Raw genomic sequence first — 19124 nt, forward strand, 5'->3', positions numbered from 1 at the left:
TGATGAACTTGCTGCTCTTGCATTCATGTGAACAGCAATCCCTTCCTAGCATGTACCGAGGCTGATGCTGCCATCCGCAGCTGTAAGAGGCTGTCTTCAAATAAGTCTTCTGAACTTCAGTCTACTTACTGCCCATTGGTGCCTAAAGAGGGTAAAAATAGAGAGGAGAAACACTATGTCCTGTGTCCAGGACAAAGTATGGACACCAAAGAATTGTTAAAAGACGTCTTTATGATGTCAGCACATACTCTCAACTAAGACAAGCGGGAGGTAAGAGAAGCCCCTTCATCTTTAGATACCTCCAGAGGGATGAAGGAAAAGGTTTCTTCAAAAATGCTGTTGAAAAGTTTAAAAATAAAACCTTACCTTTCTTCTGATGACAGTAATAATAAAATGTTTAATGTTTATTAGATTCTTTCTACATGTCAGGAATTGTGCCATGTGCATAACACATACTATTGCATCTAAAAAACAAAACAGAACAGCTAATACATATTAACCCTTAGAATGTTTTGGGTACTTTTCTAAGAACTTCTGGCATCTAATCTCATTTCATCACATACCACACCTATGCGGTGGGAGAACTAGTCCCATTTCATAAGGATACTCATGTTTAGAGAGAGCACAAGTGCCTTGAAAGCACAGGGGCTGGCAGCCTGCAAAGGCAGCATTCTATCCCAGGGATCCTCTCTTGTACATGACCTCTATGACTTAGCAGAAAGTGGGAAGATAGAAAGTCAAAGTGGCTGTACTACAGAAAAGACTACTAGGAGTATCTCTTCCCCCTTTTTAATTTTTTTAAATGTTTATTTATTTTTGAGAGAGACAGAGAAAAGCACGAGCTGGGAGGGGTGGGGGCAGAGAGAGAGGGAGATACAGAATCCAAAGCAGGCTCCAGGCTCTGAGCTGTCAGCACAGAGCCTGATGCGGGGCTCAAACCCACGAACTGTGAGATCATGACCTGAGCCGAAGATGGACTCTCAACAGGCTGAGCCACGCAGGTGTCCCTAGGAGCATCTCTTCTGAACCCCTCATTCTATAAGAGGACAAACAAAGGGCCAAAGTTGGGAAAGGCCTTTCTTGACATACTCACTGTCCATATGAAGCATATTGCTCCTTGCAAGGGAGAACCTAACTGAGTCACAATCCATAGAAGGAAAAAAAGGCACTATTTAATGAGATGTAGATGCCTGGGGAAAGTGGAAAGTTTTATCACTTTCTCTTCTCTTTCTATTCCACATAAGATAGCATCCCAGCCATATGACTCAGGGCCTAGATACTCTCATGCAATCCTAATACCTGAATTAGGGCATTGAAAGAACTTGGTTTCTTGAGGGAATTGTGTTGTTTTTTAATAGCAAAAGCGGGGAACCGGACCACAAACTGGTGGTGAGGTCTGGGGTAAAGTAAATCAAAGATAAGTCTGCTTTTACCATTTAATAGCAGATGCCACTGCAGGAGTTAATTATGCCCCTGTTTTTAACCCTTTGAGTCCCATAGGTGCAGAGATGTTATTGAATTGTGCTGGTGGTTCTGGTGTCCTGAGCTCCAGAGCCAGTGTAGGCCAAGGGAAATTCTAGAGAGAATAGCCAGGAGAACCCTTTGCTTTTGTTTGTTTAGCTAGGTGTTTCTTGATAAGTGCAAGTAATGGGAATTCAAATCAGAGGAATCCTCACCCACCGTTGGTCCTAGCCCTGGCTTTCTAACCCATCCCACGGTTTAGCGGACTAACCCAGGACCCACTGAAGCTCAGAGATGGTCCTGCACTCACCTCCTGACATCTACTGCAGGAAGCAGATTTCCTGCCCTGGTTCAGAGTGGTTCTGGGTGCTGTTCAATGCATTAATATTACTAGGAATTTGCTACTGTCAATCATAAGAGCTATGAAAGATTTCTTTTCTGTACTTATTCTAAAGGCAGCTTCGGAAGTACATTGAAAAATATACATGTAATGTTTTGTTCTGTCTTAAGTAGCTCCCCAAATCTGGGAGTAAAATATAAGATTTTCTTTCACTCTTGGTCTATGTAAAATGACATAAATATCTGAAAATACTTTAGGGAATTATTTGAGTCCCTTCAGGATAGATGTCAAAGTTTGTCACTAATTGTGTCAAATTTTATATTACTTCTGCAAAGAAGAGCATTTTCAAAATAATAAACATTTGAATTGAGGGTTAGCTGGAAAAACAGCTTATTGTTGATAATGATGATTGGTCTTTTGCTTTGTTTTTGAGCTTTTAATAAGAAAAATTTGTGTATACCCAGACTGTTAAAAAGCCCCTTTTTTACCTCAGTATATCCTTCAAATCAGAGACATCAGCCCCCTTCAAAAAGATCCTTCCTTTTACATTATTTGTTAAATTCTCAAAGTTTTCTGTTTGCAGTACTTAAAAATCATAGCAATAATATTTTGCAATTCACCCATTAAAAGGTGACGTCGGTCTATTTTTCCACCCCTTAAAACTGGTCTGCTTTGACCTATACAACATGGCAGAAGTGACACAGTGTGAGTTCCAGATCGAGGCCCCAAGAGACTCTCCAGATTCTGTCTTAGCTCTCACGGGACTCTGAGACCCCCTTGCTGTGAAAAAGCCATCATAAAAGGGCCCGGCCACCTCTTTCTTTGCAGCTGGCACAGCTGGTGACACAAACATGGGAGTGAAGCCTGCTGAAAACAACTGTAGGAGGGATCCTGGGTAAGACCAGCAGAATAAGCCCCAAACATGTGAAAAATAATAAGTCACTGTTGTCTTAAGCCTCCAAACTTTAGGTTATGGTATGTGATGTAGGAACAGATAACTGATTCACCAAAAATCTAATATGCCTCTAAAAACTGGACTAGAGGCAAAAGGTAATTTTACTTTCAAATCCTTTTTCCTTTCCTACATTTTGACAAATGTGCTAAAAAGGGAGACTCTTTATCAAAGTTTTAATATTTTTCTTCCAATCTCAAAAGGAGACAATATTGATTTCAGAAAAATGTATGATTTTTAAATGCTTTTGTAATTTAAAACCATTTTTTAATGTTTATTTATTTCTGAGAGAAAGAGAGCCTGAGTAGGAAAGGGGCAGAGAGAGGGGGAGACACAGAATCTGAAGCAGGCTCCAGGCTCTGATCTGTCAACACAGAGCCTGACATGGGGCTCGAACCAGCGAGCTGTGAGATCATGACCTGAGCTGAATTCAGACACTTAACCGACTGGGCCACCCAGGTGCCCCATCAGTGCTTTTGTAATTTTTAAAAATACTTTTGAAATCATTTTATCAAATAAAAATTATATATAAGAAAATATCCTTATTTATTTTTATTTAGTAATCCACTAAACACTAGTAGTGCTATGGAGATATGGTTTTGAAACCATAAACTAACAAGAATGAGTCAAATTGGTAAAAGCCCATGAAATATTATTTCAGAAGGCTATACAGAGGTTTGAAACTACATCCTCCAAGGCTATAAAACAGTAAAGAGAAAACTCTCTTTGCACAAGAAAACAAATTTATTTACATAATTAAAGGGTGTGTGAGGTTCAGGATATAGGTAATCTCTCCATTGCCTGACAACAAAATATTATATAAAATGAGAAAGACGTCAGATGAGTTCAATGAATTTAACATCTTATTTGCACTAAAGAAGTTTTGAACACTCCCCAAATCCAGAACATTTGGTGGAATTTGGTGTGTTAACAGCTGTGGTTGAGTTCTTGTTTTGCCTAGTAATGCCGTGCAATTCCATATGTTGTATATGTCAAAACTGAAGATAATTTTTCTTTTGATTGAATAAACAAACAAGCCCGTCTTCTCAAAGGAGAGAGTTTTACAGAATTAGGCAGACTGAAGTTTTATGTGTGTTGAGAAATATTAATAATCTGATAAAACACACCTGTGGATTGTTAGTGGCAGCATATGGCAGGCATATGCGTGAAACACCAGCTCCCAGGGCACATTCTATTGGCTTACATGAATAGAGTAGATGCTGACTAACCTTGTGTATGGAAGCAGAGTGGATTTTTGTTTCAAGAAAGCAAAATCTGACAAATCATAGGAACAAATGCAACTTCCAGTATGGATGCAGACATTGCAATGATTATCAGATTTTCCAATGGCCTCTGAGTCTGCAGAAAAAAATTTAAACCCAAGTGCCTGCTCTACCAGAGGATGAAAATATAGGTTTAGTTTTCTAAGGGCTCATCACCCGCTGTGTCCTTCCTTAACTAAGAACTACAGATTATCATAGTTGCTGAGCTCTGCCGTCAGCACAGAGCTTGCTTTGAATTTTCTGTTTCTCTCTCTCTCTCTCTTTCTGCCTATCTCTCCCAAAGTAAATAAACAAACATTTAAAAAATTATAATGCCCATTCACTGAGTTAACAGGAAGACAAAAATGATGCTTTCATTTAAAGATGACCCTCATATTATTTACACTATTAAATACTGAAAACTTTAAATGCCCAATGATAATGGGTCCATCAAATCCACTACAAATCCATGGATAAAACCATGCAATATTACTTTATAGCCCCATAAATTCTTTCACCTTAAAGATTACAGTATAATTTGCAAACATATATTCATAACCTGATATGTTTAATAAAATTTACAAGATAATACAGCAAAATATGAATTGGGTTTGTGCCTGAGTTGTAGAATGTTGAGGGAGATTGATTTTTCTATTTGTCACATCTTCCATAATGATCTTATAATATTTTTAAATAAAAAAAAATTATCTTATAAAATGAATGAATGCAGTTTGCTTGCCAGAGATAAAGAGTGATATTTGCTCTATTACTTACTAGCTGTGCTCTACCTTATGCAACTCACTAAGCAACTTGTCCCTGTTTTCTCCTCTGCCCAAGTGAAAAAAAATAATACCTACCTCAAGAAGTTATTGTGAAGGTAAATAATACTGTACATAAGATATCCTTATATAATGCTTGTCACAAAGCAGATGTTCAATAAATACTTAATAAGTATTGCATATCCAACTATATTGCAGCATTTTAAGGATCTGGGAAAACCTTTCCTCAGACATCCCTCTTCACATTTGTAGCTAATTTTAAAAAATGACCTAAACTTTGGATATGAGCCAAAAAGATTACTATTCTGCCTTTCAGAGCCGTACAGGAGTATTGCTGAACAGGCCCATGTGAGGGTCCAGTTTTGCTCTAAGGAAAGTCAACTGTGTTTGATTTGTAGTTGTCTTGATTAGGGCTTGGACTTGGTGAAGTTAGATCTTAACTTGCACAAGATGAATAAGCTGCAAATTATTTTTGTTCCATAGAGATGCGAATAATTTCTGTCCAGTAGGAAATATAACTCAAAAGGTTAAGATTTTATTATACTGCAGGACATTAATCAATTTGGAATCTAATTTTACAGCCTTATTTTAGCATTTTTTTCTACTGACCATATAAATAATTTTTTTCTCATTTTCTCCTTTGAACTAGGTTTACCATCCTGCTGGTTCCCTTATTAATGAGGTAAATAAATCCTTGACGCATGCTTACTATATATTTGTACTAGAGCCACGTTTTTAACTTATTGAAAATCATACTTTAATACTAATATTGGACATTTTTTCATTAGAGATTCAAAACATATTAACAGATTTTAACTTTGTAAATGTAACTTATGAAGTTTTACAAGCAATGAATATATAGCTGTTGAAAAGAAAGATGCTACATGGCACCTTATGCCAGGATACCCAGATACTTCCTGGGGAGTTTTTTCCCTTACAGTGAGATTCTCAGAAGCACATTTTGAAACGGAGAAATAGAGAGAGGGAACTGATAGCTGATTACTTCAAAGGTGGAATTCAACTCAGGGATCCCCCTCAAGACCCTGTGCCTCATGTCCGGTTAAGAGTGTTGGGGGCAGCAGGAATGTGGAAGGGTGGGAAGTGGGGGTAGGCTGTAGGGAAGGAGCACATACCATGAGAGGGGCAGTCTACCAAAGGCAATTCTTACCTACTTTAGAATTTGGCCTGGATCTAGTCATGCCTCAGATAAGTAAGTTCCTAAAGTGTGGTCCATGGAACCACAGGGGTACCCAAGAACTTTTTGGGTACAAGGCACAATGATTTTCCTAATAATGCTTTGATGTTATTTGCATTTCGTTGTGCTGATATTTGAGCCAATGGTACAAAAATAATGGTTAATAGCACTGCTTGCACTTTAACGTGACACTAAACTAATACCAAACCAATAATCATTAGAGTCTTCGCCAAAGCAACTCATGAAAAGAAAATCAGTTTCACTTAATATCCTTGATGAAGCAGTAAAAAATTATTAATCTTATCCAATCTTAGCCCTTCACTATATTTTTTTAATATTCTGTGTCACAAATGAGGAAAGCATGCATAAAGCATGTCTGCTAAGTACTTAAGGTATCTTTTTCTAGAACTTTTATGTTTATTTATTTATTTATTCATTTATTTATTTTGTCAGAGAGAGAACAAGCAGGGAAGTGGAGAGAGAGAGAGAGAGAAAGAAAGAGAGAGAGAGAGAGAGAGAGAGAGAGAGAGAGAGAGAGAGAATCCCAAGCAGAATCCACATTGTCAGCATGGAACCCCACATAGGACTTGATTTAGGGCTCAAACTCATCAACTATGTGATCATAACCTGGGCTGAAGCCAAGAGTGAACATTTAACCTACTGAACCACCCAGGCACCCCAAATATCTTTAGAAAAAGTATTTGTGTGATTGAGTTGCAAATTGAATTAGTTCCTTCTTTCATGGATCATCATTTTTAACTGAAATAATGACTGACAAACTATGGTTATTCAGACTTACGTATCTTGCAAACATTTTCTCAAAAATGAAGCAAGCCTATCACTTCAAGGAATACAACCAGTAGTATCTGTTCTCAATGAAAACATTTCAGCTTGCAAGCAAATATTAGAAGTTTACAAAAGTTGTATCCATCACTCTGAGCTTTACAGTGTCCCCAAACTTAGAGTTTTTTGTATAAATAGGTGTTAATATTCACAGGTGCAATTTTTCATGCTATATAATAGAATGAGTCAACATTTAAAAGAGCTGCATAACTCAGTGAACTAATATTTCTGAATGACTTTTAAATAATGTTACAAAATTTCACATGATCAAAAGAAAAATTCATTCAAAGATAGACCAGTGGATTTTAATATATAAAGTACCACCTAGCAACTTTTGGTGTAGTATCAAAGAAAGATGTCCTCAATTCCATATGTAAAATAGTTAAAGCCAGTTATAGCAATAGTGAAATAGAAGAAAAGTATAGCAGGAACAGAGCTTTCAAATAACATTAGACATTCTGCAAGAATGTCCCAGATGATCTGAAGAGGCTAGTAAAGTACTCTTCCCTTTTCTAACTATCTCTGTGTGTGATGCTGAATTTTCTTCCTATATTGTAACCAAAACCATTTTTGTAATAGTTTTAGTGCAGAGGCAGATATGAGAAAATGGTCCTCTATTATACCAGACACTAGAGAATTGGAAGAGTTTTATTTTATTTTATTTTTAATTTTTTTAATGTTTTTTTATTTATTTTTGAGACACAAAGAGAGACAGCATGAGCAGGGGAGGGTCAGAGAGAGAGGGAGACACAGAATCCTAAGCAGGCTCCAGGCTCTGAGCAAGCTGTCAGCACAGAGCCCAACACGGGGCTCAAACCCACGAAATGTGAGATCATGACCTGAGCTGAAGCCGGACGCTTAACAGACTGAGCCACTGAGGCACCCCATGAAGAATTTTAAATAATGTTACTCTACTAATTTTTTTTGTTTTGCTTTGGAAAATATATCTATATTTTATTCTTAAATGTTATTCATGTTGAGGGGCATGGTGGCTAGTTGGTTAAGCATCCAACACTTGATTTCAGCTCAGATCATGTGATCTCCTGGTCATGAGATTGAGCCTTGCATTAGGTTCTGCACTGATAGCATGGGGCCTGTGTGGGATTCTCTCACTCACTCTCTGCGCCTCCTCCGCTCACCCTCTATCTCTCTTGCATGCAAAATAAATAAGTAACCATTTTAAAAAATTTTATTCATGTTGACATACGAGGTATTAATTGTTTTAAAATTAATAAATATGTATATTTTAGTGTCTAACATAGAAGATATCAATACATATGGCCCAACTCTTTGGGAGTCCTCGATAATATTTAAAATTTTAAAGGAGGCCCTGAAAACAAAAAGTCTGAGGATTACTATCATACACTGAAGCAATAAAGATCTCTCCAGGCTCAATGAGGTCCTTGGTGTAAAGAACAAAATAATCTTTTACCTGACTTAGTATAGAAACATGAGAAGTTTGGGAACATGGGGCATAACACAGTTTGAAAATTATTTCAAGTACAAAAGTTTAGTGAGGATTTTATAACAGGTTGGAAGGCAACCAACAAAACTATAGCTTGATTTGTATTTGTTAAATGTCTAAAAGTAGCTCATATTAAAGCTTTCAATTAAATAGACATAATGCTTCTTTTAAAAAGCATTTACTTTATAAGTATCTACATAAAAGACTTTCCTTTGCAAGAGTATTGATATTAGTTCTGTTTCTGTGTGTTAATCTATGACCAAACATACAAATATACCTAAAGTTTGCACAGATGTCTGGAATGAGAGGTGGAGGAGCTATGTTTGATTTTTAGCTGGTTTCAACATGGAAGTAACATCTTTATTAATCTGGCAATGGTTGTTTTAGAATCCTGTCATTAAATTTCCTTTACTGACTTTACTTATTTTTTCCCCACATGAAATTCTCTTTACCATAAAAAACCACAATATTTCATTTAGGTGCCAGGCACAGTTCTGGATAACTATAGGCAGTCTCTTCCTCAGATTAGCATTCCTGATATGTTGTCTATTACCTTTTACAACTGATACTTATGTATTCTTCAAATACCAAGAAATAATCCCTGAGAATATGAATCCAATGTGTTAACCCATGCTGGTGAGCAGTAAAACATAAGGAAAAAATACAAGAGTACCCAACCTCACATTGACTGAAAATGTACTTTTACACTGATTGAAATATCTTTTTTCAATTCAGTTTTCAATGGTCAAATAAGACTAAAAATGATGATGATGACGATGATGATGATGATGATGATGATGAAATGATTAAAAAAAGACAATGAGGTGGAAAAGGAAAATATAGGATTTCCTACCTTTCATTTTGTCAAGTAGTATCATAGAAGTCCTGCTATCTTCTATATCCACTATTTAGTAAAAGAAAAGGCATTTTAACGTCAAGAAAAATGTGAAGGATACAAATTCAGAACAAAAGACAGTCTTTCCTAAGATAAGCTAGGTAATAATCTTATACTGATTAGATAGATAGGTAGGTTGATAGGTAAATAAATAGATTTATAGACAGCTAGGTAGGTAGGTAGGTAGAATATATATGTATCATTATGTACACTCTCTATATAAGTATACACACACACACACCGCATAGCATCTGACACTAGAGAGTGTTTGATAACATGATAACTATTACAATTAGGCTGTGCACTGTTTGCGTTTTAGAAGAGGAAGGAATATCAGGTATAACAACAACAGGAAAAAGTGAATGTAGTTTAAAAATATTTCTGCTTTCCTGGATTTTCCTCATTTTATATTCTTCCACTTTAGTAAAAGCTTGAAATCACTGAAGATAATTTTGTATATTCCATGAGATCTTCTACATGGGCTTCCAAAAGTACTTAGTAAAGAATCTAAAATAATATCAAATGATATTTCCAGATGTGCCTGCCACTGTTTAGGAGATCTTTGACTTATGTGAAAGCAGGAACTGTTTATTCTTCTCTTCCTTTTTTTTTTTTAAGAAATACTCCCTTTCAAGAGTTTATAAGTCAAGCAGAAAAACTTGCTCAGCAATTAAATTAGCAATAGGTCTTTAGCTGAAACAGTAGCAATCCTGTATATAAATAAGTTGATAGCAGGAAATTAATCAGAAAATAAACTATCCATAAAAGTCTTTGGAGTTACCATGAATTTAGCTTAATATTCGAGCCCAGAGAAGTCAAATAACTTACAATGCATGTGTTTACTTCCTTATCCCATGATATTAACTGTGCCTCTCTTTTCTAACCAAGTGCATGTAAAAGAGTCTCAAAATATCTTTTTATTGACACTCGAGGTTGAAACACCAACTGACCAGATTTGGCAAAAAATAAATGAAATGCATTTTCTATTCCTATTCTAAAATTTCTATTTCAAAATATAAAGATATTGTCAGTGAGGACTTTTACCATAAAAACTTCATGGACTCATTCATTTAATACATATTTATTGAGTTCCTTATATGTAGTGAACACTTGGCTTAGGTATTTGGAATATGGAGACAGAATGAATTGACTTCAAAAAGCATACAGACTAGTGGGAGAGATAGAAAATAAATTACTAATTGCAGTACAGGATGCTGCTAAGTGCTGAGTAAAGTATACTAAAGGTGCTATTGGGCCACAGAAGAGGTACCAGCCCCTCATTGGAGAAATAGTTTTAGAAGACTTAAAAAAATTTTTTTAATGTTTTTTATTTAGTTTTGAGAGATAGAGACAGTGCGAGCAGGAGAGGATCAGAGAGAGAGGGAGACACAGAATCGGAAGCAGGCTCCAGGCTCTGAGCTAGCTGTCAGCACAGAACCCGATGCAGGGCTTGAACCCACAAACCATGAGATCATGACCTGAGCTGAAGCCGGAAGCCGGACGCTTAACCGACTGAGCCACCCAGGCGCCCCTAGAAGACTTTTAAAAAGATGGCCCTTGTTTGAGTGTTAGTATTGAAGGATGAACAGGATTTCATCAAAATTAATGGAGTCTATGGGAAAAATGCATCTTAAAGAAAGAGAAGAGCATTTATGAATCTATAAAGTTATAAACCAAGATGGAAAATTATGGGATACATAGATTTGGTAAGATTGGAAATGGAGAAGTGTTGAGACAAAGTTATAAAAGGAAAGAGTGGTTCAGGTGATAAAAGCTCTACAAGTTCCTCCATAACTTAAAATTCAAACATGCCTAGGATCTTATACCTACTAAGCAAAATTCTCAAAAGGTTTAAAACAATAGGTTTTATATAATATATATATAATTATATATAATTATACATATGTGTATACTAAATATAGTTATGTAGCTATAGTTTCAGTTATAGATAGACACAGATACCTTAATATTGATTTACAATATTGAAATGAAACCCTTACATGCCTGACTAGGCATACATATACACATTACTCAGGACTACTTATAATTTTAATATTTTATAGAAGACAGTGGTGCTGGTGGTAGGTAAATCTATATTGGTGGTATACTTGATAGGAGCTTCTAGTTCTTTCTGAGTGGTTTTACATCAACCCCTTTAAAAATTCTACATTGTAATCTTTACTTATTGCTAAAGTAATTTAGTCTTTATGTTATAGCATTTATAAATATATCAAAATCTAGTTAATCACCAAACCAGAAGAATAGAAGAAATATGGTTTATAATTATCAGTGTACTATATCTCCCTTGGAGTTAGGAACCAAATGATCTAGAGCTACGTCCCTGGATAAGCAACTTACTAGTACTGAGCATCAACTCTTTATTTTATAAAATGAGGAGAGTAAAATGCTTCTAGTAGAGCTACTATAAAGACTAAATAATCATGGTACTTAAGATGACATTTTATGAGCTTTTCTCTCCCAGTTTCCACTTCTTTGTAAATGACAATTTCATCTTTATAATTTCACATATTAGAAATGTTCAATTAGAATGCTCTTTTCTCTCTTTCTTTCACATCCCACATCTGGTCAGTGAGCAAATCCTCTTGAGTCCATTTTCAAAGTATATCTATAATTTCATCCTTTCTCACCTCTCTATTGCTATCACTCTCATCCAAGCCAGCATCATCTCTCACCTGAATAATTCAATAGACTCCTTCTCCACACAGCAGCTAGAGTGATCCCATTAACATGTACATTAGATAACATCTCTTCTCCTTTCAAAATGTTAATCCAACCCAACAGTAATGCCAAAGTCTTCACAATGACCACTGGCCTCCTGCTCTCTCTTTGACTTTCTCGCCCTCATTCTCTCCCGTGTTCCTTCCATTTCAATCATCCAGACCTTCTTGCTATTTTGCAAACATGTCAAGAATACCCTTGCCTCAGGGCCTTCACACCAGCTATCTTCTTGGACCACAAAGCTCTTCCTCCATATAAGACCTTCCCCCTTACTTTCTTCATTACCCCACTTAAATGCCATGACATCTTTGAGATCCTCTATCACTACCCTATATAAAACAGTATTCTCCCCTCCTATTGTTCACTAGTCCCCGTGACTCTGTTTCATTTTTCATCCAGGCCTCCTCTTCCTGTATGTAACCACCTTCAGGACAGTTCTACACCCCTCCCAAGCATGTGGCAGCCTTGTATTCCCCACCTTCTTTGACATTACACGCAGATATATGACCTGGCTTTGCCAATGAAATGTTTCATGTGTCTCTTCTTCATAGGGACTTTAAACTTTCAACAATAGCCAAATCATGGAAAGAACTTAAATGTCCATCAACCGATGAATGGATAAAGAAGATGTGGTATATATACGCAATGGAGTACTGCATGGCAATGAGAAAGAATGAAATCTGGCCATTCATGGCAATGTGGATAGACCTCAAGGGTGTCATGCTAAGTGAAATAAGTCAGGCAGAGAAGGAGAGATACCATATGTTTTCACTCATAGGTCTAACAGAAGAAACCTAACAAGGGACCATGGGAAGGGGAAAGGGGGGAAAAGAAAAATTAGGGAGAGGGAGGGAGGCAAATCATGAGAGACCCTTGAATACTGAAAACAAACTGAAGGCTGAAGAGGGAGGAGGAAAGGGGATGGGGGGTGATGGTCATGGAGGGGGGCACTTGTGGGGAAGAGCACTAAGTGTTATATGGAAACCAAATTTTAAAAAAAGTTAATCCACACCTTATCATGTTTCTTTTGAGGATCATGATGCACGGGTCGTGATGGAGCCTCTGTCCTGAATCTCTATGCAATGGTGAATTGCAGAGCCCCTTGCCAATGTGCTTTAAACATGTAGCATGAGTGAGAAGTAAACTTTTAGTAGGTTAAGCCACTGAGATCTGGGGTTATTTTTACTGCAGCACATCCTAGACAAGCCTTAATGTATCACCTGATATATATTTACTTTTTCACTCAAGTATTACCTGATTTCCTCACTAAAATCCAAGCTACATAGCGCAGGGCTTTAACCTATTTTTTTACAGCTGTATCCCTGGCATACAGAATAAAGTGGCACATAGTGCATGCCCAGTAACTATTAGTTGAATAAATGAATATATGGATGAATGATGTCTTAATGTGAGGTGAGCACTGTTTTAAGTGCTTTACAGCTATTATTTGATTTTCACACTGTCACCTTATAAGATTGGTACTATTGTTATTACATCCATTTTGCAGATAGGGAAGAACTAAGACAGAGAAGGGCATGGTGCCAGATACAAAGTAGAAAATTAGTACATATAATTTCTCTGTCTTTCCTAAGAAGAAAGAGTAGGAGTAATTAGTTTTCAATTCCCTCACTTAAATGTTCAGTGAAGAATGGCTAAAATATTTGGATAAAGGTAGTATCACAGAATCTACTAATGCAACTTAAAAATAATTAATATTTACCTTCTTTGTTCTCTAAAAATGGTGTATTATGAAGAAAAGATTTTAGGAGTTATTCTGTTGGTACTATCTATTTATATTCAAATTAATATTCACCCATAATTTTCAGGAACTTTCTCCATAGGCATGCATTCCTCTTTAGGGCCAAACTCATGAAAGTGGCAGAGTGGACAAGTTTTAAAAAAACAATTGAGGGGTATGGAGAGTAGATATCCTGGATTTGATTTCCAACTTGGAACCTCACTAAGTGTATGGCCATAGATTTAACTCTAGGTGTCCACTTCTTCACTATAAAGCAAATATTTTAATATCTATTAATACTATCTCTGTGAGGAATAAAATGAAATTGTATATAAAAAGTCATTGACAGATACTTGATCAATAAAAGTTAGTAAAAGAATAAATAAAAAAGTGTGAGGTCCTTCTCCCTTTGCTGTGCTCTATGGCAATGTTTCCTAAGATTTATTTTGGAAAACACTATTTCTTTGGAATTTAAGTATCTGTTACAAAAAAAAAAGGTGTTTATATACTTGGTGTTAATAATTGCTGTGATTATATACCTGGGGGAAGATGGCATTGTTTCCAATGGCATGGGGTTTGGAGCTGCACGGCTGAAGGATCCATCCCTAAGTTCCCATTATGGACCACTTTTTGAAGCTTTTGGTGACTCCAGTTTGTCACCTGTAAAATGTAGATAATAATTGTAGCTAACTTATAGGGTGATTTTAAGTATTAATTGAGATCATCTACATATTGGGCCACTTTCTTAAGCTCTTGGTGATGCCAGTTTGTTCACCTGTCAACTGCGGATAATAATTGTATCTAACTTATAGGATAATTTTAAGTATTAAATGAGATCATCTACATATTGAGTAACCATATAATTTGTCACACATTTTGAAAAGTTGATAGAACTTTTATTCACTACCATATACATCTACTACTACTTAGACTCTATAATAAACTTTTTTTTCTAAATGTCTCAATCATGTATATAGCCATCTATCTATCTTTCTTTTTTTTTCTTTTTTTTTTTTCTTCCAGGACACTTTTAATAGTGAAAGAAGACACTATTGATATTTATGCAAGGACAGACAGGTAGTATAGGGACTCTCCCAGGCACACCTGGATATATGGTTTCCCTATGTATAATTTATCTAGCACAGTAATTGGCCATGGGAAACACACAACGAATGATAGTTATGGTAGCTTCTATTAAAGTTTTGAAATTTCTTGATTAAACAAAGACACAGCATTTTGTCCTGAAGGAACAATTGTGAATAACCACTCGAATTTTCCATTCAATGACTGAGATTGCCTCCCTATGACTGCAAATTTTATTTTATAGCAACTCAAAGATTCAATAATGTTTAGTGGTCACTGTGGCATTTTTGCCCCACCCCTGAAACCTTCAGAAAATTAATAAAACTTAAAGACCATCTTGGCTAAGACACATGAAATGATATTTGCACAATTCACCACATTGTAAAATAAAGTCCACTTCTGCTTGCAAAGTTTCCCAACTGACCACTTAATAATTGTCCTACTCAAATTCAGTTTTCAGCATATAGTCACTTGTTTAATTTTTTGCAGCTGAGTGGCTTATCAGAAGGATTAAAGAATGGGCTCTCAAGCTAGGTTTATAGACATCAGCCAACTTGGCCAAGGAGAGGTGTATTTACAAATCACTTTGATGTAGACAATAACAATAAAACAACTATGTATTAAATGCTTACATATGCCAAGGAACTGTGTTCAATACTCCACATGGAGAGTCTCTGGACTTGACATCCGAAACCAAGTTTATGTCTCTTTTTTTACAATCTGATTTTGTGACTTACAGTGAGTCACTTAACCAGCTCATCTATAAACCCAACTACCCTGCTTCTTATGGTTGTTGGGAAAACTGGACATGATATTGAAGATAAATGTACTCTGTCCAACTCAAATTGCTATAGAGAATATATTGTTTTATGTTGGTTATCAGTTCTCAGTACCTGGTAAAGCCATTTATGGATCCTACTAGTTCAGTAATAGAAGCTAATAAAAAAAATATTAAAGCTGTTAGGTTTAGGGAGCTTTTACCTGGGAAGGGGAAAACTTGTTCCTTTTTAATAATAATATAATAAATATGTAATAACATTACAGACACTCTTTTCTACCATATGTAGAACTTATTAGCTTGAGGTTCTTTCCCTTAGATAAGTCTTATGATCCCAAATTCCTCATATTTGAAATAGAGATACTGTCATCTATACGATAGGGTTGTTTGAGAAATAAGATAGGGTATATAAAAGTGAGTTATAAAAGTAAAAATGATTACTAAAATATAAGATACTCTTTCCATGTACCTGAATATTCAGTTTCTGTAATGTAGAAAATTTAGATTTTAGAACTTCTTAAATTTAGTACTTATGAAGCTCCCAGAATGGATACATTTTCTATTACATTCAAAAAGGCATTTCACTTAATTTTTAATAGTTAACAGTATTTCAAAATATCCAAACTGGACTACAAAAAAAAGTAGTATGTCATAAAATTATCTGCAAATACATATTAAATATCTCAATGAGCTCCCTAAAGTAATGTTTTAACCCTGATTTCATTTAACACTACTAAGTGACATTAGTTGGAAATATCCCCCATCCCAATAGGACATGTAAAGTTCTGGCTGAGAGACTCTGTTTTCAGGATAAATAAAAAATGAGAAATCCTGATGCTGTCTTGTGTCCCTACCCAATATGTTTTTTTTAAGTTTATGAAATATGCTTTCAACAGAATCAATCCTGCAATGCAAAATTAGCTTCTGGCCTGTGAGTCTGTAGCCCCTTGCTAATAAATATCTTTAGAGTTGTCTTGTACTGACATGTAACTAGTAAAACACAGAAAGAGAGAAAGGAAAGTCTGGAGAGAAAAGAGAAATAGAAGAGATAGATCTGTAAGAGTCTTGGGGCATAAATTCAAAATATCCTCTGAGTGCATGTTTTAATTTCTATTTGTCTTTTATTTCTACTCCAGAGGGGATATGGCATGGCAAAAATAATGCAAGCTTCAGCACTAGAGGTCTGGAGGTGGGTTTGAATCCTACCTTCAATTCTCAACCTTGAGGAAATCTGTTAAACTCTTCACCCTAATCTTTTTTTTTAATTTTTAAAATGTTTTTAATTTATTTTTGAGAGACAGAGAGAGATAGTGCAAGCAGGGGAGGGTCAGAGAGAGCTGAGAGCTGTCAGCACAGAGCCCGATGCGGGGCTCGAACCTGAGAGATCATGACCTGAGCTGAAGCCGGATGCATCACTAACTGAGCCACCCAGGTGCCTCCAATCTTATCTATATAGTGAATATTGTGATTATTCATCCTGGTTCAGATCAAGAGAGGTTATGAGAACACTAATACAGTCAGTGAAGAACTAATCAGTTATTTCCTACTTCCTTCCTCTTTCTTATTGTTATTAACTCATTTATTCATTCAGTTTACATAATGTAAACAAAATACAATATTTGCAGACAGAAATATTAGTTGTGTTATTTACTACATGCCCAAAATGCCTCTGAATTTCAGATTCTTCATCTGTAACATTGGGTTCCATAGAAGTATTTCTGAGGCCATCCTAGGGGTATGAGTGGAGTGACTGAAAGAGAAGGGTGGACACATGACAAAGTTCAGGGCTCCTACACCTCTACCCTCTACCATAGCAGCTCTACATTTATCCTCTTTAAGATCTGAGATCTCCTGAAAGACATTCTTGTCAAGAAATAGTATCACTGATGAGAAATAAAGAAAAAATCTCTGAACCAGCCAAATAGCTAATGATAGCTTTCCATTTCTATTTGAAGTATTCCTTGCAGGCTTATTAAATGATCAATCCCAAGGAGCTATAGAAGATATAGGACTAAAACATGGCTTCTATTCTAAAGGAACTTTCACTTTCATAGAAAAGATGACACATCTGCTCATGGACCGTTGAAACATCATGGGGGATTACAAACACCACTGCAGTTGGGATGGTGGTAAGGTGTGGGAATTCAAAGATGGGTGAGCCCCTCAAGGCCTGGCATAGTGAGGGTTTCAGCCAGATGAGGAAGGAAGGGGATTGGGACTGTTGAAGGGAAATGGGGAGGCTAATGTGCAGTGACAAAGATAGCATAAGCAAACATGTTGGGTGAAAAAAGAACATAAGAGGTGTAGGAACTTCAAGAGATGAGACTTCCTACTGGACAGTGATGAGCAGGGAGGTTTTATGAGGCCTTAAATAACAAGCTGAAGTATTTGGACTTTAGTTCCTGATAACTATATTCAGTGAAAGTTTTTTTGAGTGGGACATGATGAAAACCATGTTTTAGGAAGCTAAATCTAATGGTATTGAGCAAGCTGAGGAAGGAAAAAAAAACCAGATTCTTGCCAAGGAGTACTTCAATAATCCTCACCTTACTTAGTAGGATTTGATCTCTCCCTCAACACACAATCTTTAGTTGACTCACAGAACACTATGGTCTTCTGGTGTTCCTCCTACCACACAAGCTGATCTAGTTTGCTTGTTCCTTCCATATCTACAGAGTCTTGACCTTAGAATGCCTTGGGATCAGCCCTTGCACCTCTTCATTTTTCTGTCTACATGAACCTCCTAGGTTATTTCATCCAAGCACATGGTTTTTAGTAGCATCTATATGCTGATAGTATTAAATGGTATTTGATGCCAAACTTAAATGTGTCATTTGAACCTCACCCTTGAACTCCATATTGTTACAAACAACTGCCTACTTAACATTCTAATAAGCTTCTCAAACTTAAGTACCTCAAACATACTCCTTACAAAATGTCAACTCCATTTTTCTAGCTCCTTAGGCCAAAAACTCACAGTCTTCCTTAAATACATTTTGTTTCTTATACTCTGTGGCCAATATATCAGAAAATTCTCTGAGTTCTACCTTCAAAATATATGCAGGATTCTGACATTGCTTTCAGTTTCCACCCTTCCTAGTCTGATTGAAGCCATCACCATTTCTCACATGGGTTACTGCCATAGCCTCCCAACTGGTTTCCTTATGTCTTGATCTGCCCTATTAAAGTCTTATCTCAATATAGGAACCAGAGCAATTTTGTTCAAACCTAAGTTGTATCACGTCTTTCCCCTTATCAGAATAGTCTAATGGTTGTATAGCTCACTTGGCATAAAAGCCAAAGTCCTTACAGTGGTCTTTAGACCTCTGCCGGCCCGTTCTCTGTCCCTGCTTCTTCTGTGCCCTATTTCTTCTCTGACTTATTCTCACCTTAGAATTTTCCTATAAACTGCTCACTCTCCTTTGAATGTTCTTCCACCAGATATCCACATGACTGTTCCTTCACTCTTTTTAATACTTTAAGCAAAAGTTATCTTCCTTTATTATTTACATAATATTGTAGCCATCACCCCAGCATCCTGTACCTAGTTTCTCAGCCCTATTTTTCTCCATGACTCTTAATCTGCCAATATAT

The sequence above is a fragment of the Suricata suricatta genome, chromosome 11, assembly GCF_006229205.1.
Source record: "Suricata suricatta isolate VVHF042 chromosome 11, meerkat_22Aug2017_6uvM2_HiC, whole genome shotgun sequence".
Classification (NCBI taxonomy): domain Eukaryota; kingdom Metazoa; phylum Chordata; class Mammalia; order Carnivora; family Herpestidae; genus Suricata; species Suricata suricatta.